This window comes from Eutrigla gurnardus (assembly GCF_963514095.1).
Source record: "Eutrigla gurnardus genome assembly, chromosome: 1".
Lineage (NCBI taxonomy): Eukaryota > Metazoa > Chordata > Actinopteri > Perciformes > Triglidae > Eutrigla > Eutrigla gurnardus.
Window position 1 is genome coordinate 30,552,486 of NC_139915.1, and position 27,111 is coordinate 30,579,596.

The window sequence follows — 27,111 nt, forward strand, 5'->3', positions numbered from 1 at the left end:
AGATGCCTGCCCATACCATAACCCACCACCACCATGGGCCACTCGATCCACAACATTGACATCAGCAAAGCGCTCACCCACACGATGCCACACACGCTGTCTGCCATCTGCCCTGAACAATGTAAACCGAGATTCATCCGTGAAGAGAACACCTCTCCAACGTGCCAGACGCCATCGAATGTGAGCATTTGCCCACTCAAGTCTGTTACGGCGACGAGCTGGAGTCAGGTCAAGACCCCGATGAGGACGACGAGCATGCAGTTGAGCTTCCCTGAGACGGTTTCTGACAGTTTGTGCAGAAATTGTTTGGTTATGCAAACCAATTGTTTCAGCAGCTGTCGGCTGAGTGGCTGGTCTCAGAAGATCTTGGAGGTGAACCTGCTGGATGTGGAGGTCCTGGGCTGGTGTGGTTACACGTGGTCTGCGGTTGTGAGGCCGGTTGGATGTACTGCCATATTCTCTGAAACGCCTTTGGAGACGGCTTATGGTGGAGAAATGAACATTCAATGCACGAGCAACAGATCTGGTTGACATTCCTGCTGTCAGCATGCCAATTGCACGCTCCCTCAATGCTTGTGGCATCTGTGGTATTTTGCTGTGAGACAAAACTGCACATTTCAGAGTGGCCTTTTATTGTGGGCAGTATAAGGTACACCTGTGCACTAATCATGATGTCAGATCAGCATCTTGATGTGGCACACCTGTGAGGTGGGATGGATTATCTCAGCAAAGCAGAAGTGCTCACTATCACACATTTAGACAGATTTGTGAACAATGTTTGAGAGAAATGGTAATATTGTGTATCTGGAATGAATTTTAGATCTTTAAGTCCATCTCATGAAAAATGGGAGCAAAAACAAAAGTGTTGCGTTTATATTTTTGTTGAGTGTATGTTAATCACATGATGGAAGGAAGTGTTTAATGTTTTATTGTTTTCCACGAGTCCAGGGTGAGATTTCCTAGGCAGGGTCAGGTTCAACTAACGGGATCGATGGGTTGACCAGCCTGCATTGGACAGTTTTGTTTGATTTCTATTCTTCCTTCCTATTAAACTTTAAAGTACTAGAGGTTAGATTTACTAGATGTGCTATGTATAACTCTGTTTTGAATCACTGTACTTTCCCAATTGGACTGGAGTACCATAAGGCGGTCGCCTGTAGGCAGAGGGGCCGTGAGAGAATTTCCCTGCCTGAATGTAAAGATGGTACTGAAGTTGCTAAGAAACTGCCTGACAGGGTTTTCGCTCTCACCCTCCACACAATTTAACTAATTATTATGCTTGAGATAAGCATAAACAGGAGGGAATGTTATAAGAATTTTGTTTAACCTCATGTCTTAAAGTTTTCTTAGTTCAGGTTACAGCTTTATGTGTTGAACTGTGTATTACTTTAGTCTCCCCATAGCTGACCTAAATGTTATCAGAGGCCTGGTAGTCATGATGTCTTGTTCTACATGAAGGTTAAATGTCAGTGACGCTTTATCTCCTGTGCCTTTAAAAGACTCAAGTCACAACAGTGATTTGAGCACTTCCTCTGTAGCATCCTCACACGTGGTTGCATTGTAACTGCTCCTCTTGTACAAGATTAAAGTCAGACGTCGACTTTACTTATGTCTCCGATCTCCTCCTTGGGTGAATTCATTCGTTTACGGGAAAATTGTTTTAACAAGGATGTTCGTCCCAGGACATGATGCTTTTCTAGATTGGTGAGTATCTAAATACATTTTCAAAATGTTATTATATTATTAATGCGTTTATGTAAGGAGTATAGGCTCGATTTTCCAAAAATAAAAGTGTCATGTGACTTTGTGGGATATGTATCATATGTACAGGATATGTGATGAATACAAAGGTGATGTTATTCAACTATCACAGCTTGGTACTTACTTTCATGATGTTGATTCATAAAATTCAATAATATGATTTATATATTATTATAAACCATCGATTTTCAAGCTAGCCAAGCCGGGAGTAAAGACCTGACTAAATTAGCACCCTAGTGCTAATTTACATTGAAAGTGGGGGTGGGGAGCAGATAGTGTGTGTTTATTTGCAGCAGAGGAGAAATCTGACAATGGGGATTTGACTCAAATAGCAGTCACTGCACCTCAATCAGAGGGTCAGTAAGATAATAATAATAATAATATAGCTAATGATTGTTTACTATGATATTTGACATGTCCTGTGGATCAGCCCTTCATCAGATGAGTCATCTGAGAGGACTGGGAGCCAGAGACCACCACCTCCCCCGCTGAAGAGCCCTCCACCTCCACAACAACAACAACCCCCGCTGCTGCTGCTGCTGTCTCCAAAGCCTCCCCAACTGCTGCCAGAGGTGTGAAGGGGAGATCATAGAGGAAGGGGTGCAGATCTCAACACATTGCTTACACCAGCAGCTCTGAGGACAAATGGCATGATGTCAGTGAGGTAGATGTTGATCCACCACAGCCAGTTTTCAGGCCATATTTGTTATTTGTTAAATTGTGCAGTTCTTTACCAAATACAGCAATTCAAAAAGTAAAGACCATTTACAAAGAAGTTATTTGGTTTGACTGTTCTACCTAAATGGTTATGTTTGGTATGTTTTCCGTCACATTACATTAATTTGGATAATGATAAGCTCAAAAGCTCAAAAAAAAGAGAAGAATTAATAGAAACATTTTTTTTTATTAGAAGTAGTTATAGTAATGGTGAAATAAAGAAAAAAAAGTAGAATTATTAGTCTCCAAACTCCGTCTGGACATTGCCCTACAAAAACCACTGCTAAACACTCACTTTTGGGTGTTTTTTATCTACTTTCTACCAGTTGTTGGTCAGGCTTGTGGCTGTGGCTTCATTCAGCTTTTAGGCCTAAATACCAGAGCCGCAGCTAAGTCGCTTCACTCTAAAACAAATTTAGGCGAGGCAAAAAATGCAATTTCTTAAAGAAAGTTATGAAAAAGGTCATAGTATTGTATTTTTTTAAAAACTCTCAGTCTTTGCAGCGCTTCGACACCAGATGAAGATCGTTTGTTTGCACCAAAAACAAAAGCATCAAATCAAGTGAACGAACACGAGGTTGTGAGTGAAGGTTCATTTCTACTAACACCCCTTATTGATTCAATTAGTGTGAAAATTTGTTTTAAATGCTTGTTGTCTGGTTTTAAACAGCTTTGCTATGTAAGTATATGAGACACTCCAGAAAAAAGCTTTCATACACTGATCAATTCTTAAATGTTCTATTTAGCTTCCATAACACATTTTCTTTTTCTTTTTTTTCATGTGAGATTTCTGCTAAACTCACTAAAAGTTGCCGTTAGATAATGCCTTGATTGCATATTTAAGTATTTCAGAAAACGTTTAACTAAATAATTGACTGACTGTCAGTAATCAACTGGGGAAGTTTCATGCTGATATCTTAGTTATTATTTTATTTGTATGCCTTCAAAGTGTATGTAAATAACAATCCATAACTTTAAAGTCACTTAAAGTGAGGTCATAGCGGAGGACTAGACCAGAAATGTGTATGTGAGTTTAACACTCAGTTCCTGCTTCTATATTCTTCACAAACGTGGCCTGTTGTTGTTTACGAGGACCTTTTTCAGAACATAGTTGGCAGATTCAAGGGATCCATCTTCTCTGGATGCATGGGGACGACTGTGGCTCAGTTGGTAGAGCGGGTTGGCCAATGTTCGGAAGGTCGGCGGTTTGATCCCCGCCCTTGTCACTGTGTCATGGTCGTTGTGTCCTTGGACAAGACACTTCTCCCAGCCTGCCTCGTGTGAATGTGTATGACTGCTGTATGTTTGAGGTGGTGGTCAGAGGGGCTGTAGGCGCAGAATGGCAGCCACGCTTCCGTCAGTCTGCCCCAGGGCAGCGGTGGCTACTATCGTAGTTTACTACCACCGGTATGACTGTGTGTGAATGAATGGCACTTTGAGTGTCTTGAAAAGCGCCATATAAATCCAATCCATTATTATTATTATCAATACTACATTGTATTACTTAAAGAGACAGTGTGTGGGAATTATTCCCATCTAGTGGAGGAATTCTATTTTGCATTCAGACAAATGACAGACAAAAGAAGCTGGAAAACCCAGAGTTAAGCCTGAAGTTCCCTCGCTAAGCCCGAATCCTGCTTCCTAGTCCAGCCTCTGTTCAGTCAGCAGTCACTCGGATCGGAAACCGATGTCCTTCTGACAGTTATTCCATGTTCTTATCCATGTATTTTGCCTTATTTTTCTGAAACTGCATTAAAGTACCACAGGTAGGCTACATATCAGCCTGCTGTTATTATTTAACATTGTGACCATTATTATTTTCAAAGGTTTTTTCAATGAAGTCAGTCAGAAGGGCAACATATAAAGTCATACATGTGTGGCCACTCCTTTATTGCGCTCACATAGTTCATAGCAGCACATTACAGACAAGACACTTCCTGTTCATGCCATTTCAAAATAAGAGTCCCGGATATTCCAGTATAATGTGCTCTAAAGCACACACAAGGAAGTTTCATTCACCCAGACCATCTAGTACAGGCCGCTCAATAAAGTAGGTTACACACACAAATACACAAAAACCAAGTCACTGCTTGAATGGGACAATAATGACGGTTTCAGTTAAGATCCGTGGTTAGTAAATGTAGACTTTTAGGCTTTGCATTCAGTCGGTCTGCCATAATTGTCTGCCACGCTCTTTTCAGCTGTATTTCCTTTTTCGCATGTAATATGCCTTATTTCCTCATACATGTCCATCAGACGCTGCAGCTGACTTGGTGAAAAGTACGCGGCCGCACGTCTGCATCAGTAAATCTGTGATCGACACCGTGGTCTACTGAAGAAAGCTGTGAACGTGCATTTATACAAATGACTCGCAGATGGCTTGACAAAAACACCAAAATATCACAATGGTGACTGACTGGTTGGCTGCAGATTGTAGAAACAGTTCGAGTCAAGAGAGAGAGGGATTTCATTTCATTTGTGGTGTTTAACAAAATAATCCGTGAGTTGAGAAGTTTGACTTATCTGCAATTAGTCACATTGACCAGACACGGTCCAGCCAGATACGAGGTTTCACCGAGTCTTGTTTACAAACTGAGCAGCTGAAACATCTATCCTGTGTGAAATCTCATGTGTGTCTTTACACTTTGAAGATATTTGAATTGTTTCTTACAAACTGAGCAGCTGAAAGGTTTTTCTCCTGTGTGAGTTCTCATGTGTACGTTTAAACTTCCACTTTCTGTAAAAGTTTTCTGACAAACTGAACAGCTAAAAGGTTTCTCTCCTGTATGAGTTCTCATGTGTGTCATTAAGCTTCCTCCCTGCGTGAAAGTTTTCTTACAAACTGAACAGCTGAAAGGTTTTTCCCCTGTGTGAGTTCTCATGTGTAACGTTAGTTTTCCTCCTTGCGTGAACGATTTCTTACAAACTGAGCAGCTAAAAGGTTTCTCTCCTGTGTGAGTTCTCATGTGTACCGTTAAGCTTCCTCCATCCGTGAACGATTTCTTACAAACTGAGCAGCTAAAAGGTTTTTCTCCTGTGTGAGTTCTCATGTGTCTCTTTAAGCCTGTGCTCTGCATAAACGTTTTCTTACAAACTGAGCAGCTAAAAGGTTTTTCTCCTGTGTGAGTTCTCATGTGTGTCTTTAAGCTTGTGCTCTGCATAAAAGTTTTCTTACAAACTGAGCAGCTAAAAGGTTTTTCTCCTGTGTGAGTTCTCATGTGTAACATTAAGTTTCCTCCATGCGTGAACAATTTCTTACAAACTGAGCAGCTAAAAGGTTTTTCTCCTGTGTGAGTTCTCATGTGTCTCTTTAAGCCTGTGCTCTGCATAAACGTTTTCTTACAAACTGAGCAGCTAAAAGGTTTCTCTCCTGTATGAGTTCTCATGTGTGTCTTTAAGTATCCTCCCCACATGAAAGTTTTCTTACAAACTGAACAGCTAAAAGGTTTTTCTCCTGTGTGAATTCTCATGTGTATCTTCATATATTGTCTACGGTCAAATGTTTTCCCACATACGGAGCAATTGAAAGGTTTCTCACCAGTACTACATCTAGAATCACTGTCAGGGACTTCATCGTCGGTCCAAGCCTTTAAACCTGACTGAGGTTCTCTGGTCTCCTGCCAATCATCACTGTCATCAGATGAGTCTTCTTCAGTCATGTCATCAATGTCAGAAGAGTCTCCAGTCATGTCATCAGTATCTGGTTGTGGTTCTGGTCCTCCACAGTCCTCTTCACCAGCTTCTGTTTTCATCTGTTCAGTTGAGCTGCTGGCTGCAGCTGAAGCCAGCCCTGAGAACTGAGGCTTCTCTTCATCGTCTTCATCTTCTTCACTCTTCACAGGGACAAGAGTGACTGGGAACTTGATATCAGCCTCCTCCATCCCTTGAAGCTGCTCTCCCTCCCTGCTGATCCAGACTTCCTCCTGTTCCTCTTTGATGTGTGGGGGCTCTGGATCCTCCTGGTCCAGACTGGAGCCCCAGTCCTGCTGCTCAAAGGGAACCTCTTCTTTACACGCCATCAGCTGCTGGACGTCTGCAGGAAAACAGTAACATCACACAGAGACATTAGTAAAACAGCTGAACACTTAGTCACAGGTAAAAAAAAACCAAAATAAATGTTCGAACCCCAAATTTGTAATTACAATAAATGTTATCTTCTAAATCAGTTTTACATAATGTTAGATTTGGCAAACGTGACAATTATTACAATTATTATTTCTGACAGCTACTCAATATACGGGAAATTGGGGAAAAACTAAATGGATTTAATGGGTGCTACTAGTTTCCCAATGCATGATGGGAAGTTTAGCAGTCACTTTCAATCCAAAGGACACAGATGTTCGTTCCATTGACCACAGAACTGCTTCCCATCCTCCGTAAGAGACCCAAGACCCTGTTGTTCAGAGTTCACCTGGACTCTGCTGACCCTCCTCCCTCTACTACCTCTCTCCCTCCCAAAAACCCCCACAAATCTGTATCTTAGCACGTATCTCTGTTGTTTACTAGCTACGGGTTAACTTAGCCAGCGGGCGGATTGAAATCCTCACTGTGCTGATAGAGATGTATTGTTGCACTCTTCACACAAATGTACTTATTCTAAGTCGCTTTGGATAAAAGCGTCTGCTACTTAGCTAAATGTAAATGCATTGAGATTCGCCTCTTGGTGTCTATATACTCTTTGGTTCCGGTGAAGAAGACGGAAGAGGAGCAGCGCAGGGCAAGATGGCGGACGAGCCCGCGGAGACGGAACAAAGGAACGAGGAAAGAAGACCGCAGGAGGGAAACCTGGCTGCCTGTAACGTACAACAGCTGTCCTTTATCACCCAGAGGCCCGGCGACCGAACCCGGGTTCGTCGGCCGCGGCACAAAAACAGCGTAGCGGGTTAAGGTGAGGTGGTCTCAACCACATGAAACGGGACTCGGCGGTCCGGTAAACGTCACACACCGAGAGGGATTCATTAAACACGCACGGCAGCTGTCCGGTCTCTGCCCAGACAAACACTCTTACTTGAGATCGCTTCACGGCACGAGTCCGTTCGGTGAAAGTCCGTTAAGGCGTCCGGCGGGTATGTTACGTCTGCTTCGGAGCTTGTATTGAAACAAATCACGCACACCCACGTGACTGCTTCGAAAAATGCTGAAAAGCTGCGCTTATCGGTGAGCGCGCATGTGGGTTCTTCTTCTTCGTTTGGATTTTCGGCAGTTTAGACGCTTCTGGGCGTATTACTGCCCTCCTCAGGAAGTCACTCTAAGGATAATATTATTGCTTCAAATGTTCATATACAGACCTGTATCTTGTAAAAACTGGAATACTACTTTAGCAATCAAGTTTTGATTCTTATTTTGACCCAATAAAGATTTATCTGAAAATGACAAAACTCCCAGATCTGATACACTCTTATATAAAATGCTCCTTTCTGTGGTATATTTGTTACATTTCAATAAAACATGTTCAACTGTTTCAGAGTTTCCACACTCACAAAGCCCATTATGATGCTTTCTAAAAACATATAAAGATTGATTCAACCCACAATGCCCAAGTCTCAACCTACAGATCACTTGTGGGTTGTCAAGTAGGAGTCGAGACAAGTTGAGAGAGAAAGTAATATTATTTTGAATGCGTCTGTTTCATATTATACATCATTTGAAAGCTGCGAGTCTCGTAAATCGAACAAAGCCAGCTGTTTTAGGCTCACGGAGACACATCAAAAGCAAATACAGCGTGTGTGCAAGGAGTGCACAGAAGAAAAAAAAACAACAACAATAGGATGGGAGTTCCCTACCTTTCGAGCTGTCTGGAAGTCCAAAAACAACATGAAGCATGGTAATCCTGGTTTCCAGAGGAAGGTAAGAGTCCAACAAACACAATTAGTAGTGATGTCTGAATGAAGCTTCCTGAAGCATTTTCTTTATTTTCTGAGCCCAATAGATGGCAAGGGTTGAAGGCCGATATATTTCCATTGCTTTCAACCCTTTGTTGAACAGAGAGCGCCATCTATTGGGCTCAGAAAATAAAGAAAATGCTTTACGAAGCTTCATTTGGACATCACTAAAAAGTAGCCACTTCATTTAGTCCCACGAGCACGCTAACTCCGGTAATCATCCATAACACGCCATGTTTTTACTTTGAGAGTCTCTGAAGGAGATATTGTTATTGTTTGTTTATCGCTTTGTACTGCTTTACGACGGAGGGCTAACTATCCATGCTGTGTATTTCCGTGTCCGTCAGACTCTTCCGGAAAAAACAAGCCCTCTTCCGTGATTCTGCGATCCGAATTGGCTGAACAATCTGTCAATCAAGCGAGCCAGCGCTTCACTCGCGACAGAAGGCTTGTATTTACTCTTCTTTTGGGATGTTTTTAGTGTTTTTACGATGTCTAAAGTATGGAAAGACTTTGGAAGACGTCGTAGAGTTTTTCACCCGCGACAGTGATGAATAATTATCAGGGATGCGACGATGGGAGGAGGGGAGCGGCTGCAGCGCTGATGACAGGAGGAGGATTGTTATAAGAATTTTGTATAACCTCATGTCTTAAAGTTTTCTTAGTTCAGGTTACAGCTTTATGTGTTGAACTGTTTATTACTTTAGTCTCCCCATGGCTGACCTAAATGTTATCAGAGGCCTGGTAGTCATGATGTCTTGTTCTACATGAAGGTTAACTGTCAGTGACGCGTTATCTCCTGTGCCTTTAAAAGACTCAAGTCACAACAGTGATTTGAGCACTTCCTCTGTAGCATCCTCACACGTTGTTGCATTGTAGCTGCTCCTCTTGTACAAGATTAAAGTCAGACGTCGACTTTACTTATGTCTCCGATCTCCTCCTTGGGTGAATTTATTAGTTCACGGAAAATTTCTTTTAACATTTGGCGCCCAACGTGGTTCCCAATATCTGTTTCTCTTCTCCAACTACCGGACCTGAACACCTTGCAAGGCGGGCCCGGCTGGAGAGGAGAGCAGTGACGGGATCCGAACGAAGGAGGAATCTGAGGCATCAAAAACAAATCTGAGACACACACACACACATACACAGCACACAGGCGATGTCATCAAATTTAGCTAAATTTAACCCACCAAAAATTCTATTGTATGTTGATGATATTCTGATGGCTTCAAAAACTCAAGCTGACTGTAAAACAGACACTCTGGCGCTGCTGAAGGTTTTAGCTGAACAAGGTCACAAAGCAAATAGAAACAAACTGCAGTTGTGGATAATATTAACTGGACACAAGAGGCAGAACAATCCTTCAAACAACTAAAACAGGTTTTAGTGAGCACATCAGTATTAGCACTCCCAGACTACAAAAAACCTTTCATCCAAACATGTGACGCAAGGATTCATGACCAGCGTTCTAACACAAACTTTTGGACAAAAACTACGACCGATAGCTTACTACTCTTCTAAACTTGATCCCATAGCAAGAGCTATGCCTCCATGATTCCAGGCAGTGCAGGCAGCAGCTATTGCTGTACAAAGTTCAGCTTCACTCGTGTTGTTTCATCCATTGACATTGAAGGTTTCACTGTGGTTTCTGTACTTCTGATGCAAAACAAAGTAGCTTTCATGTCGCCAGCACGGCATCTCAATTGTATGACAATACTAATGGTGCAGCCACATTTGGCGATCGAACGCTGCAACACATCCTTCCACTTTCGCCACACGAACAAGACGGTGATACACCACTCACACATCCAGACATAACAATGTTTGTTGATGGTTCCTGCAGGAAAAATCCAGATGGCATGAATACCAGTAGTGTGCGGTGGTGACACAGGGGAGGGTGCTTAAATCCTCACCTTTGCCATCACATTTCTCAGCTCAGGCAGCAGAGAGAGTAGCTTTGACGGAGGCATGTAGATTGGGGGAAGGGAAAGCTATCACAGTCTATACAGATAGCCAGTATGCGTTCTCCACACTGCATGTTTTCTACCAACAGTGGAAAAACAGAGGCATGGTAACATCTACAGGCAAAGCTATTCAACACAAAGATTTGATACTAACTTTATTGGATGCTATTCTCCTACCAAAAGCAGTTGCAGTCTGTAAACGCGCAGCACACACTACCAGGACTGATCCAGTTTCACGAGGAAACCGCAAAGCAGACGAAGAAGGTAAACGCGCAGCAACAGAGGGACAGGGTTCAGATTACATTTTTTTAGCTGATAGCCCATCCTTCCTAAAACCCTCTATAGATTTGTGGCTATTTTTAGCCATGGAAGTACCCATGTCTCAACAGGAGGGATGGTGGCAATGATAGGTAAATGTTTTACAACATATGGATTCCAAAATTACTCTAAAAATTTTTGTGCATCCTGTTTGATTTGCTCCAAGCACAACTCTCAAGGAAGAATGAGACCTAAAAGAGGAGCGTTCCCGAAAGCTGAATATCCTTTCCAAACAATATGCATGGACTTCATCGAACTAAACAAATCAGAGGGGAAGAAATATTGCCTGGTAATAGTAGATATGTTTTCGAAATGGGTTGAAATCACACCAACAGCAAAAAACAACGCTATAGTGGTAGCAAAAATCTTTGCTACTATTATTGCACTAAGATTCTGATTCCCAGAAACAATTTATTGCGATAACGGTCCACATTTCAGAAACCAAGTCATGGCTAAATTATCAGAAATGTCTAACATTCAACTAAAAGTTTCATTGCAGTTATCATTGGTATCACTGGTCATCTCCTCGCTGGGAAGGTCCATATCAGGTTCTGCTATCTACACCGTGTTGGGACCTAACCGTTAGGACTATAGGAGATTAAAAACTACACCACCATTTTAGTTTCACTTCTCACCCAGGTGGGAGATGTGACGTCACACAACTCGTGCCCTATTGGCTGACAACTGCAGGTACCCCAGGGGGTCCCCGGCAGCAGCCGTGAGCTTTATAAACCGAAGCCGCCTGGAGAACGCTCTCTTACTCTCTTACTCTCTGGCTCCCACTCTTACCCGGGCGCTGGTTCCAGCGCTTCCATCGCAACACCACGTCGCCACGGGAGGCGACCCCTCCACCAACAGGAGGTGGACACGGCCCCGCAGCGCACCGCTGCAACAAGAGGAACCAAGCCGGTTCCTGCCGTCCAGCTACCGGACGCTGTCTGGAGTAAGCTGACTAAATTGCCAAGCCGCGATTATATCGCCGTCCGTGGAAGAAAGAAACACGAGCTGTTTTCTTTATTCGAGTTTGACCAACGAGAGGAAACCCGCTCCGCTCTCGCCTGGACTAAGCCGACTAGTCACGTCTCCCGCTGACGCCGGGACTCACGAATTACCGTCGCGAACGCCAGGACGGATTCGCAACCTACGCAACGACACCAGTAAGAGGCTATCAGTCTGGGCAGAGACATAAGTGATAGTGTAGAATATGCTTGTAATTCTTGTTAATGTGTTTTACGTTCTGATCGCGGACCACCGAGTCCGTTTGTTCATGTGCTGCTGTATTTGAATACTGATCGTGGACCCAGGCACGGGTTGATTTCTGCAACAATGTTTTCGACTAACCTCCGCCATATTCGTGAGCTCAGAAAGCCTCTACTATCAGTTAAAAGGCCGGTCTCGCGGAATAAACGCCAGTTCATTCACGCGCGCCCGTGTGATAGCGGCATGCCTTCTGAGCCTCAGAGTATCGCGCGCGCATTCTTGCCCTCTCTTTGTTTGTGTCCCGCTAACGCACACACACACACACACACACACACATATCCTCCGCCAGCTGTTTCCAGCTCCGGACGTTAAGGACATAGCTCCACCTCTCTCTCTCTCTCTCTCTCTCTCTCTCTCTCTCTCTCTCTCTCTCCCTCTCTCGCTACTCCATCTAACGTCAGTGGCTCCGCCCCTGAACGCTGTGAGGAATAACTCCATCTGGTGGTCACGCCCGACCATCTCTCTCTCGACACGCACGCACACGCACACACACACGCACGCACGCACGCACACACACACACACTCCACGTGTGTCTTCTGTAGCTTAGTTTTGTGTGTTAGGTAATAAGGCTTTGTTAATTGCAGTGTTATTGATTGTGATCATTATTACTGATTTTAATAAAACTTATCATATTATAACTAGCGGTCTCTTGTGCTTGTTGTGTATATGTCACTGGATAACGGCAGGTTGTGAAGGCTTGTGCTTGAATTTCACGCCTTTTTAATTGTTAGATTGTTTTTATGCTTCTATGCCAATGATCACGATCCTTGGCATTTGAGTATAAAACCTTTATATTGAGACTGAATACAGTTTTAGGTTATCTTTTCCCTGATCCCAGGGTGGTGCCCCGTTATTCATGATTATATCATGATAATATATTAAATATAATTATTAATATATTGATATTAATAATTAGCTGTTGATAACCAAATCTGCTCCTGCTACAACCCCAACAACCGACAGCAGTCCACATCGCTGAGAGAGGAACGTGGGTTCATCGGACACACTGTAAGAGAGCATACAGCACTCCAGGGGAGACAGATAAGTAAAAACACCACACCATGGCAGACAGACCGTGGCATCCGTTTCGAAGGACGGGATGCGGTATGAGAGGAACATTGTGTCTAATCAGTCTGGTAGCAGTGATAGTGGAAGTTCCGATACTCTGGGTACACGAACTTCAGTCTCAACAATCGAATGGCAACAACAATCGCACCGCAGCTGAATCACTGATTGTAAACTCAACACTAGCCAATACAACGCTAGCTAATTCAACACCAGCCAAATTAAGAGCTACAAGAGAAATTGGACCGCAAATTGTATAACTTTGTGTCTCTGCCCGCTGACAGGAACTGCACCACTGTACACCACTTGTTTCCCCCTGTGCCAACTCACACTCGGCCACCCTGGTTTGAGCCATATGACGGCAACTACACCTGTGTGACTAGAGAAGAAGGTATGGTTAGTGTAGGAACTTTGACTTCCTGTAATCTAACCCTGAAGTTATCAGCAGGAGAAGGGGGTGTGCAGGATGCGTGGGTGAGAAGACAACTTGTGCCCAGGGCGGACATCTGGTGGTTCTGCGGTGGTAAGACACTTAGACCAACATTAACAATAGATTGGATTAACTATTTGTATTATAACCAACAGAGGTTCATCAATTACATCAGAGATGGCATTAAGGGGTTATCTATACAATTAGATAGGACTAGTCTCTTGGCATGGCAGAAACGGCTGGCGCTGGACATGCTGCTGGCTGAGAAGGGAGGCGTGTGTAAGATGTTTGGGGATATGTGTTGCACTTTCATTCCCAATAACACCGCCCCTGACAGCAGTGGGACTAGGGCGCTGGCAGGTTTGATGTCGCTATCTGAGGAGTTCGCGGCAAACTCAGGTATTGACGATCACCCTTACTTTTCATGGGTGGAGAGCATGTTCGGGATGTGGTCAGGGCTCATACAATCAGTTCTGATAACCATAATCATAATGATCACAATTATGACTGCGTTGTGTTGTTGTTGTGTTCCATTCCCGAGAGACTTAGTTCAGAGGCTGATTGACGTTGCCATGGACAAGATGTTACTGTACACCAGAGTGCCGGATGATGAGGATAAAGGTGATGCAACATCATATCTATCAGATTACAGTGACGATGAAATAACCCCTGTGAAGTGTGCTTCCAGATTCCTAGGTGAGCAGAAAGTTCCAGGTGATCTGGAAGCTGAGGACATGCACGGGATTTTGGAGGGTTTCTATGATGACACTGGAGTTTAAATAAAAACATAAATTCCACAGCACAATGATGTATTTACAGAAAATCCCAAAAAGAAGATGTAAAAACTGATAAGCATTATGAGTGTAGAAGGATGTTGTCTCCGGTATATATATATATGTTAATCACATGATGGAAGGAAGTGTTTTATGTTTTATTGTTTTCCACAAGTCCAGGGTGAGATTTCCTAGGCAGGGTCGAGTTCAACTAACGGGATCGATGGGTTGACCAGCCTGCGTTGGACAGTTTTGTTTGATTTCTATTCTTCCTTCCTATTAAACTTTAAAGTACTAGAGGTTAGATTTACTAGATGTGCTATGTATAACTCTGTTTTGAATCACTGTACTTTCCCAATTGGACTGGAGTACCATAGGGCGGTCGCCTGTAGGCAGAGGGGCCGTGAGAGAATTTCCCTGCCTGAATGTAAAGATGGTACTGAAGTTGCTAAGAAACTGCCTGACAGGGTTTTCGCTCTCACCCTCCACACAATTTAACTAATGATTATGCTTGAGATAAGCATAAACAGGAGGGAATCGATAGATATCACCATGAAACTTCCCCAGTTGATTACTGACAGTCAGTCAATTATTTAGTTAAACGTTTTCTGAAATGCTTAAATATGCAATCAGGGCATTATCTAACGGCAACTTTTAGTGAGTTTAGCAGAAATCTCAGATGAAGAAAAAGAAAAAGAAAATGTGTTATGGAAGCTAAATAGAACATTTAAGAATTGATCAGTGTATGAAAGCTTTTTCCTGGAGTGTCTCATATACTTACATAGTAAAGCTGTTTAAAACCAGACAACAAGCATTTAAAACAAATTTTGACACTAATTGAATCATGTTAGTAGAAATGAACCTTCATTCACAAGCTCATGTTCGTTCACTTGATTTGATGCTTTTGTTTTTGATCCAAACAAACGATCTTCATCTGGTGTCGACGAGCTGCTAAGACTGAGAGCTTTTAAAAAAAAATACAATACTATGACTTTTTTCATAACTTTCTTTGAGAAATTGCCATTTTTTTCCTCGCCTAATATTTTTTTATATTTGAGTGAAGCGAGTTAGCTGTGGCTCTTGTATTTAGGCCTAAAGGCTGAATGAAGCCACAGCCACAAGCCTGACCAACAACTGGTAGAAAGTAGATAAAAAAACACCCACAAATGAGTGTTTAGCAGTGGTTTTTGTAGGGCAATGTCCAGACTGAGTTTGGAAACTCCAAATGGCCACTTTGTGCCAAATGACATTATGGGTCTTTGGAGGTAAATAATTCTACTTTTTTTTTGTTTATTTCACCAATACTATAACATCTACTACTACTAAAAAAAAATTTTTAAATTAAAAAAAAAAAAACTATTTTTTCTTCTTTCTTTTAATTTCTCAGGTTACCCAAAATCTCTCCAAAAATGGCCAAATGAGCTTATCATTATCCAAATGAACGTAATGTGACGGAACACACTGGCTGTGGTGGATCAACATCTACCTCACTGACATCATGCCATTTGTCCTCAGAGCTGCTGGTGTAAGCAGTGTGTTGAGATCTGCCCCCCTTCCTCTGTATGATCTCCCCTTCACACCTCTGGCAGCAGTTGGGGAGGCTTTGGAGACAGCAGCAGCAGCAGCAGCAGCAGCAGCAGGGGTTGTTGTTGTTGTGGAGGTGGAGGGCTCTTCAGGGGGGGAGGTGGTGGTCTCTGGCTCCCAGTCCTCTCAGATGACTCATCTGATGAAGGGCTGATCCACGGGACATGTCAAAGATCATAGTGTAATGGGAATTTTGGATGTTTGTAATTTATAATCAGAATCTTTATCAGGTCAGACGATCCGCATCTCCTCTTCTCAACTGTTATGCTATGACTAAAATGAATGCCTGTGTACATTTCGTCTTTGTCTGTACATCTTGTCCTTGTAAGATAGGACGTGAACCATCTTTTGTCTACAGTATGATTCCTCCTCCTTAAAAGGGAGATTGCTGTTAGACTCAGGGTCGTTCCTGCTGACTCTGAACCTTCGCATCAGAAGGCAGGGGAGAACATTATTTTCCTCTGCAGACGAAAATACTTTGTTGAATAAACCTCGGAGAAAAAGCTGGTCCTGGTTGTTGATCTTTATTGGGCGGATTCATTTTTTCCACAACAATATAGTAAACAATCATTAGCTATATTATTATTATTATTATTATTATTATTATTATTATTATTATTATCTTACTGACCCTCTGATTGAGGTGCAGTGACTGCTATTTGACTCAAATCCCCATTGTCAGATTTCCCCTCTGCTGCAAATAAACACACACTATCTGCTCCCCACCCCCACTTTCAGGTAACCATAGTGATGTAAATTAGCACTAGGGTGCTAATTTAGTCAGGTCTTTACTCCTGGCTTGGCTGGCTTGAAAATCGATGGTTTATAATAATATATAAATCATATTATTGAATTTTATGAATCAACATCATGAAAGTACAGCTGGGATCGGCTCCAGCCCCCCCGCGACCCCGGATAAGCGTAGACGATGGATGGATGAATGGAACATCATGAAAGTAAGTACCAACATGTGATAGTTGAATAACATCACCTTTGTATTCATCACATATCCAGTACATATGAAACATATCCCACAAATTCACATGACACTTTTATTTTGGAAAATCGGGCCTATACTCCTTGTTCATAAACGCATTGAATAATAATATAATAACATTTTGAAAGTGTATTTAGATACTCACCGATCTAGCAAAGCATCATGTCCTGGGACAAACATCCTCCTCCTCCTGTCATCAGCGCTGCAGCCGCTCCCCTCCTCCCATCCTCGCATCCCTGATAATTATTCATCACTGTCGCGGGTGAAAAACTCTACAGCGTCTTCCAAAGTCTTTCCTTTTACTTTAGAAATTGTAAAAACACTAAAAACAACCCAAAAGAAGAGTAAATACAAGTCCTCTGTCGCGAGTGAAGCGCTGGCTCGCTTGATTGACAGATTGTTCAGCCAATTCGGATCGCAGAATCACAGAAGAGGGCTTGTTTTGTCCCGAAGAGTCTGACGGACACGGAAATACACAGCATCCATAGTCAGCCCTCCGTGGTAAAGCGGTACAAAGCGATAAACAAACAATAACAATATCTCCTTCAGAGACTCTCAAAGTAAAAACATGGCGTGTTATGGATGATTACCAGAGTTAGCGTGCTCTTGGGACTAAATGACTACTTTTGTTCGTTGGACTCTTACCTTTCTCTGGATACCAGGATTACCATGCTACATGTTGTTTTTGGACTTCCAGACCGATCGAAAGGTAGGGAACTCCCGTCTTGTTATTGTTTTTTTTTCTGTGCACTCCTTGCACACAAGCTGTGTTTGTTTGTGATGTGTCTCCGTGAGCCTAAAACGGCTGGCTTTGTTCGATTCACGAGCTTTCAAATAATATATAATATGACACAGATGCATTAAATATAATATTACTTTCTCTCTCAACTTGTCTCGACTCCTACTTGACAACCCACAAGTGATCTGTAGGTTGAGACTTGGGCATTGTGGGTTGAATCAATCTTTGTATGTTTTTAGAAAGCATCATAATGGGCTTTGTGAGTGTGGAAAGTCTGAAACAGTTGAACATGTTTTATTGAAATGTAACAAATATACCACAGAAAGGATCATTTTATATAAGAGTGTATCACATTTGGGAGTTCTGTCATTTTCAGATAAATCTTTATTGGGTCAAAATGAGAATCACCACTTGATTGCTAAAGTAGTATTCCAGTTTTTACAAGATACAGGGCTGTATATGAAAATTTGAAGCAATATTATCTTTAGAGTGATTTCCTGAGGAGGGCAGTAATACGCCCAGAAGCGTCTAAACTGCCGGAAATCCAAACGAAGAAGAAGAACCCACATGCGCGCGCACCGATAAGCGCAGCTTGGGACCATTTTTCGAAGCAGTCACATGGGTGTGCGTGATTTGTTTCAATACAAGCTACGAAGCAGAGGTAACATACCCGCAGGACGCCTTAACGGACTTTCACCGACCGGACTCGCGCCGTGAAGCGATCTCAAGTAAGAGTGTTTGTCTGGGCAGAGACCGGACAGCTGCCGTGCGTGTTTAATGAATCCCTCTCGGTGTGTGACGTTTACCGGACCGCCGAGTCCCGTTCCATGTGCGTGTTTAATGAATCCCTCTCGGTGTGTGACGTTTACCGGACCGCCGAGTCCCGTTCCATGTGGTTGAGACCACCTCACCGTAACCCGCTACGCTGTTTTTGTGCCGCGGCCGACGAACCCGGGTTCGGTCGCCGGGCTTCTGGGTGATAAAGGACAGCTGTTGTATGTTACAGGCAGCCAGGTTTCCCTCCTGCTGTCTTCTTTCCTCGTTCCTTTGTTCCGTCTCCGCGGGCTCGTCCGCCATCTTGCCCTGCTGCTCCTCCCCAGCCTTCTTCACCGGAACCAAAGAGTATATAGACACCAAGATGCGAATCTCAATGCATTTACATTTAGCTAAAAAGCAGACGCTTTTATCCAAAGCGACTTAGAATAAGTACATTTGTGTGAAGAGTGCAACAGTACATCTCTATCAGCACAGTGAGGATTTCAATCCGCCCACTGGCTAAGTTAACCCGTAGCTAGTAAACAACAGGGATACGTGCTAAGATACAGATTTGTGGGGGTTTTTTTGGTAGGGAGAGAGGTAGTAGAGGGAGGAGGGTCAGCAGTGTAATAAATATCTGTTATTAGTCTTGTAAATGTAAGCACACGGAGACACGTCTGTAAACTCTGTTTACTTCCGCAGTTTCTTCTTCTATACAACTCTCATCAGGTTAATCATAATACCACACAGGTAACATACTCCACCTAGTGGTAGGAGTCATATATTCACATACATCACATCTTCCCCTTTTGGCGAAGATATTCTCCAAATCAATTACTCATCATTTCTACTTACTGACTTAACATTTCACTGTCTAACAAAGTTAACACTTGCTTTGAAGTTCACACAATAAAAACATTATGAACTACTGTTATGAGTGCACTTTCTTACCTCCTATAATTCAAACTGTGCAGCCTCTGATTTTAACCGAAATTTACTTTACACCTCACAGACAAAGCATATTCAACTTGAATTATGAAAATCAATTAACTACATTTAACATAAAGTGCTTTATCTACACTCATCAATACTTCAAACAAACTTAACCAAAAGTCTTTACTTTTACATTAAATTACATTATCAATTGCTGCTTATCACTGAGCATAACGTTTTGGTGGCCTGATTGGCCTGCCACACCTTGACCTTTTAACTGGTTCTTCTCTGTTCACAGTTGGTGTCACAGTCCCTTTCAGTGGTGATTTCACAGGTGATTGCACTGCTGACTGTGCCTGTGATGGCATGGGCCTATCAGTCTCAGCAAGTGTATTGGTGACTGGATGAAAGTCCTCCACATCTCCAGAGCGTGATTGTGGAAAAGTCATTTCTCTGGTTTTCATCAGGTGTCGCCGATTTCTCCTGTAGGTGTTTCCATCTGGAGTTTGGACTATCACCGACCTGGGTTTGTCATGTCTTCTCACGACAACTGCTGGTTGCCAGTTATCTTTGACTCTTACTCTCACCTTATCTCCTTCCATCAGAAGTGGTAACCGTCTTGCTCCTCTGTCAAAGTACTGCTTTTGTTTCAGCTGCCTCTCCTTGATGCTGTGGTGAACATTGTCATACAGCTGTGGTCTCAGCAGCTGTGCTGATGTTGGCAGTTTAGTTTTCAGTCTTCGACCCATAAGCAGTTGGGCAGGGGACAGTTTCACTCCATCCAAAGGTGAGTTCCTGTATTCCAACAGAGCAATGTACGGATCACTCTGACTCTCTTGTGCTTTCTTCAGTAATGTCTTTACTGTCTGTATTGCTCGCTCACTTTGTCCATTCGACTGGGGTTATCCCGGGCTGGATGTGGTGTGTACAAACTCCCAGCTCTCTGCGAATGTCCTGAACTCAGCACTTGAGAATTGTGGTCCATTGTCTGACATGACCTCGTCTGGAATGCCATGTCTTGCAAACATCGATTTGAGGGCTGTCACCACATGTTGGGTGGTCGTCCCTGTGAGTTTAGCAATTCCAGGAAACTTTGAATAGTAGTCCACACACAGCAGATATTCACCTTGCTCATAATGGAACAGATCTACTCCAACCTTTGCCCAGGCTCTCTCTGGAATGTCATGGCAGATTGGTGGCTCTTTAGTGTTGCTCCGCCTGAATGTGTTACAGATGGCACACTTTATTACAACATCTTCAACCTCCTTAGCCATGTTTCTGTTTCAACATGCACTTCAATATGTGTCTTTCCATACACATATTGGTTGAACTTCTCACACCCATACACAATCGCCAAAAGTTCTTTTTCAATTTGTGCGTACCTCTTCTGACAGTTAGTCAGCGCTCTTGAGCCATAAGCCACCGGCTGTCCATCCTGGATTAACACTGCTCCCAGACCTTCAGAGCTTGCGTCGACAGACAGTGTTATATCCTTTTTCACATCAAAATACCTGAGCACTGGGGCTTTGCTCACAAGCATCTTCAGCTTTTCAAAGCTTTTCTGCTGCTCAACCTCCCAATGCCAAGCTATGTCACCCTCCAGGAGTTTCCAGAGCGGCGCACTCACGTCAGAGAGGTTTGGGACAAACTTTGCCAGATACTGAAGCATCCCTAAAAACCTCATTAGACCTGCCTTGTCTTCAGGTTCGGGCATGTCCTGTATAGCTCTGACCTTCTCCTGGTCTGGTTTCACTCCATCCGCAGACAGAATGTGTCTGACATATGTGATCTCTGTCCTTCTCATCTTACATTTGTCTTTGTTTAACTTCAGGTTGATGCTTCTGATCCTGTCCATCAGCGCTCTCAGTCTCCTGTCATGCTGTTCTTCATCTTCACCCCACACTAAGATATCGTCCACTATGTTCACAACTCCCTCCAAGCCTTCTGGTCTCTGTGCAATGCACTTCTGAAACACTTCTGGAGCTGATGACACTCCAAAAGGAAGTCGAAGGAAGCGGTAACGTCCATATGGGGTGTTAAATGTACATAACTTGGAACTCTCCTCGTCCAACTGTACTTGCCAAAAGCCATGATTGGCGTCCACTACAGAGAAAACCCTTGCATTTGGCATCTCTGCGATGATCTCTTCAACTGTGCGTAGTGCATAGTGTTCCCTTTTTATAGCCTTATTGAGATCTTGGGGATCGATGCAGATTCTCAGTTTGTTGGGCTTCACCACAGTGACCATGCTGTTCACCCAGTCTGTGGGCTCAGTCTGCTTTATGATAACTCCCATATCCTCCATCCTATCCAGTTCCGCTTTTATTCTGTCCTTCAGTGCTATTGGCACTTTCCGTGGCGGGTGAATGACTGGAGTGACATCTGGATTGAGCTGGATGTGGTGCAGTCCTGGCACGCACCCTAGACCAGTGAACACATCTTCATATTCACTCAGAATGTCAGTATTGTTTTTCTTATCTACACTGTACACTCTTCTGATTAGTCCTAGTTTTGTGCAGGATTCTCTTCCAAGGATAGCAGGTGAGTCTCTCTCTATTATCTGGAATTCCAGCTCATATTCCTTGAAATCACACTTGAGCTTTGCCTTGCCCTTTGTTGGTATCATGTGTCCAGAGTAAGTAACTAGCTTACATCCTGACGTCTGTAGTACAGCATCCTTGTTTGTGATTTTCTCAAAGTCTCTCACTTACAGCACGTTGCACTCTGCTGCTGTATCAAGCTTTACAGTTAGCTCACTGTTGTTTAATTTGAGCATTTGAGTCCATTTATTACCGTTGTTGTTCACTGTTGAGACTGTATCCAGCTGAAACGCTGCATCTGTTTGCTCACTTGGCCTGATATCTATAGATCCCATAAACATGACATCTTCTTGTTCTATCTCATGTACTTTTTTCTCAGTTTTCCTTGGTTTAAACTGTTGTTTTTGTGACCTGCACACACGACTGAAGTGGTTCTTTAATTTACACTGGTTACATATTTTCCCATATGCTGGACACTTCTTTGGCTCATGGACGTAGCCACATCTCTTGCATTCTCCCTTCTCTTTATCAGTCTCATACTGCTTGCTACTGGCTTTCTTCATTTTGGTAACTTTTATCTTATTCACGGCTACATCTGTTTCCTCATGTAGTGCTTTCATGTGACTTTGCGTTACCTCACTTGCTCGACAGATATTCACAGCTTTTGTCAGGTTTAAATCCGTCTCTCTGAGCAGCCTAGCTCTCACAGTGTCATTGTTTATGCCACATACTACGCAGTCTTTTATCAGTTCATCCGTCAGCTGCGCAAATTCACAATCCTTTGCCTTGTTCTTTAGGTCCGTCACGTAGGCATCAATTGTCTCACTCGGCCCTTGGACTCGGGTAAAGAACACGTGTCTCAGATATGTGATGTTCTTCCGTGGCTCACAGTAGTCTCGAAACATTTCCTTAAGTCCGTTAAAACTGTTGGGGTTGTAGCAGGAGCAGATTTGGTTATCAACAGTTAATTATTAATATCAATATGATTATCGGTATTAATAATTATATTTAATATATTATCATGATATAATCATGAATAAACGGGGCACCACCCTGGGATCAGGGAAAAGATAACCTAAAACTGTATTCAGTCTCAATATAAAGGTTTTATACTCACATGCCAATCATCGTGATCATTGGCATGGAAGCATAAACACAATCTAACAATTAAGAAGGGCGTGAAATTCAAGCACTAGCCTTCACAACCTGCTGTTATCCAGTGACATATACACAACAAGCACAAGAGACCGCTAGTTATAATATAATAAGATTTATTAAAATCAGTAATAATGATCACAATCAATAACACTGCAATTTACAAAGCCTTATTACCTAACTACCTAACACACAAAACTAAGCTAAACAGAAGGAGAGACACACGTGGAGTGTGTGTGCGCGTGTGTGTGTGTGTGTGTGTGTGTGTGTGTGTGTCGAGAGAGGGATGGCTATGTGCGGCCACCAGATGGAGCTATTCCTCGCAGCGTTCAGGGGCGGCGCTCCGATGGAGTAGCGAGAGAGAGAGAGAGAGAGAGAGAGAGAGAGAGAGAGAGAGATGGCCGTATGCAGCCACCAGATGTAGCTATGTCCCTAGTAGAGGTCGACCGATAGTGGATTTTTAAAGGCCGATATAATAACGATAGTTTGGAGCAGGAAAAAGCCGATAGCCGATTAATCGGCCGATACCGAGCCCCCCCCCCCCCCCCCCCGTTTATGCTTGTTGAACAGGTGGTACATATTTCCTCCACCAAGGAGGTTATGTCTGTTCACTTTCAACTTGTGAAGGTTTAAATACACGGATGGTACAGACACACCAACTCCGGCAGCAGACGTCAAGTCAACGGATCCCATTCATTGTCTATGTAGAGCAGGAGCTCTGCATGATGGATACGGCACGTCGAATTGACTGCCCTGTCGCCGTACGTGAATTTGCATAAAGTTCGGTGGATTGAACTTTATGCAAATGCCGTCCGTCCAACGCAGTGCCGCCGGCTCCAGAAACTTCGTTCAAACTATCAAACCAGGCAGTGTTGATCAAATATGAATCCAGATTCTGTTACTGCACTACACCTGCCTCAAATGTTTTCAGAAACATGCTTTAGCGTGTAGTTTAACTGTAAAATGAGATCGTTTGGGGCCCGGCCGCCATGTTGGAAACGGCAGAGCGAAACTCAAAGTCCCGCCCACCTCGCAGGACGTCTATCCAATTGATCCAACTTGAACACAGACCTGCCCACTCGCCGGTGCGTTCGACGGTCCGTTGCGTCCGTATCTGTCGCTGCCGGAGTTGGTGTGTCTGTACCATTACAGTAACGCGTGTCGTCGTCTCCACCTCCTTCTCCTCTCTCTGCTGCCGCTGCGCTGCTCACGCTCCGTCTCTCTCTCTCCCCCCCCCCCCCCTCCCTCCCTCCCCCATGCGCGCTGTGTGTGCAGAGCAGCCCCGCCCCTCAGTGATCAGAGAGACAGAGAGCAGCAGGCCATGGAAGGAGCAGTTCACGGCGCTGCGGGGGGAAAAAAAAAAAACAGCCATCGGCCACTATCGGGGCCATTTTCCGTTAATTACGATAGTTTGTAAAACGTCCTATCGGGGCCGATTAATCCGCCAAACCGATGAATCGGTCGACCTCTAGTCCCTAGCGTCTGCCGGGAACAGCTGGCTTAGGACACGTGTGTGCGGCGTGTGTGCGGCGTGTGTGCGGCGTGTGTGTGTGTGTTAGCGGGACACAAACAAAGAGAGAGAGAATGCGCAAGCGATATTCTGAGGCTCAGAAGGCGTGCCGCTATCACACGGGCGCGCGTGAATGAACTGGCTTTTATTCCGCGAGACCGGTCTTTTAACTGATAGTAGAGGCTTTCTGAGCTCGCGAATATGGCGGAGGTTAGTCGAAAACACTGTTACAGAAATCAACCCAGCTGCGTGGGTACACGATCAGCATTCAAATACAGCAGCACATGAACAAACGGACTCGGCGGTCCGCGATCAGAACTTAAAACACATTAACAAGAATTACAAGCATGTCCTACACTATCGAATCTCTGCTTCTGCCCAGACAAATAGCCTCTTACTTTTGTCGATGTGAGATGCGTCGATGTGAGGGTTTCGTCCCGTGTGGTGATGGCGTTCTTTGACGCCGGCAACGGACGGTAGTTCGTGGGCGCTCGTTCAGCGCCGGATCCAATTGGTTGAAGAAAACCGTTAGTAATTCTTCCTTCTGCAGGGAACGAGGAACAATCGCGGGGCTTGGCGATTTCTCTTCGATGCCCGTTGCAATGAGATAGAGTTCAAACTTTTGAATCCACGTTCGCCAGTTTTCTGCCAGATTTCTGCCAGATTTCCCTCGAAGCTCAGACTGTCCGGAGGCTTTAATTGTTCCATTTTTTTTACTTCTGACACCATGTAATAAATGTCTGTTATTAGTCTTGTAAATGTAAGCACACGGAGACACGTCTGTGTTGCGTTAACTCTCAGTTTACATCCGCAGTTTCTTCCTCTATACAACTCTCATCAGGTTAATCATAATACCACACAGGTAACATACTCCACCTAGTGGTAGGAGTCATATATTCACATACATCACAAGCAGAGTCCAGAGCTGCGTTCCAAAAACAGTTTGAGTCGCCCTCGCTCACTTGCCCTAAGCACTTGCCCTCGGGGGAATCCCCGCCGCCATCATAAGGGCTGTTCCATTTCTCTGAACAGCTGAAGTGAACTCCGTGAGATCGACCCTTGAGGGCTGAGTGATCGAGTCAACAACGATGGTCACTTCAGAGCTGTATATCACCCACAATGCATTGCAGTGGTGCACGAAAAATATGTCCATGCGGTGGCGATAATGAACCTCAAACACCATTGTCTGCTGTCTATTCACCACCAAGGAAGAAGAAGAAAGAAGAAAATGAATTAAATTTAATTAATTTTCTTAAACTGTGCAATTAGACTGTCTGTTGCAGAGTTATGGCAGAGCCCACCGTTTACAGGTGTAAGTATATAAGCCGACGTATTGCCATCAAGCGCAGAATACGTCTTCGTCTCAATGAAATGAGTCTCGGCATATTTTGTGTAATTTGGAATAGGCAGTATAGCGCTACTCCAACAACGTGTGGTTGATCCATGATTGTCTGGGCTGTTAGTGAACGAGGGCAGGTGTGTTCCATTTACCTCTTTCACTCTTTCTCCGCCCACTTTCCCTCCACCCTCCAAGTGGCCTCCGTGTGACGTCATAGCAAGGGCTGAGGGCAAGTGAGCGAGGGCGACTCAAACTGTTTTTGGAACGCAGCCCAGGTGATCTCTGAACAACAAGGTCTTGGGTCTCTTACGGAGGATGGGAAGCAGTTCTGCGGTCAATGGAACGAACATCTGTGTCCTTTGGATTGAAAGTGACTGGTAAACTTCCCATCATGCATTGGGAAACTACTAGCGCCTATGAAATCTGTTTAGTTTTTCCCCAATTTCCCATATATTGAGTCGCTGTCAGCAATAATAATTGTAATAATCATATAAAAATTACTGTTATTGTTTGTCTAGTCTAAAGCAGACACATTTGCCAAATCTAGCATTATGTAAAACTGATTTAGAAAATAACATTTATTGTAATTACAAAAATGTAGGGTTCTAACATTTATTTTGTGTACTAAGTTTTTTTTGACCTGTGACTAAGTGCTCAGCTGTTTTACTAACATCTCCGTGTGATGTTACTGTTTTCCTGCAGACGTCCAGCAGCTGATGGCGTGTAAAGAAGAGGTTCCCTTTGAGCAGCAGGACTGGGGCTCCAGTCTGGACCAGGAGGATCCAGAGCCCCCACACATCAAAGAGGAACAGGAGGAAGTCTGGATCAGTCAGGAGGGAGAGCAGCTTCAAGGGCTGGAGGAGGCTGATATCAAGTTCCCAGTCACTCTTGTCCCTGTGAAGAGTGAAGAAGATGAAGAGAAGCCTCAGTTCTCAGGGCTGGCTTCAGCTGCAGCCAGCAGCTCAACTGAACAGATGAAAACAGAAGCTGGTAAAGAGGACTGTGGAGGACTGGAACCACAACCAGATACTGATGGCATGACTGAAGACTCTTCTGACATTGATGACATGACTGAAGACTCATCTGATGACAGTGATGATTGGCAGGAGACCAGAGAACCTCAGTCAGGTTTAAAGGCTTGGACCGATGATGAAGTCCCTGACAGTGATTCTAGATGTAGTACTGGTGAGAAACCTTTCAATTGCTCCGTATGTGGGAAAACATTTGACCATAGACAATATATGAAGATACACATGGGAACTCACACAGGAGAAAAACCTTTTAGCTGCTCAGTTTGTAAGAAAATTTTCATGCAGGGAGGAAACTTAAAGAAACACATGAAAACTCACACAGGAAAGAAACCTTTCAGCTGTTCAGTTTGTCAGAA

The 27,111-nt window shown here is 43.7% G+C and overlaps 1 long non-coding RNA gene across 1 annotated transcript in view; it reads left to right on the forward strand.

The window, feature by feature from the left end:
* Positions 1-27,111, forward strand: part of LOC311032109 — a 267,939-nt gene that overhangs the window by 229,329 nt on the left and 11,499 nt on the right. The gene's annotated exons all lie outside the window — the stretch shown is intronic.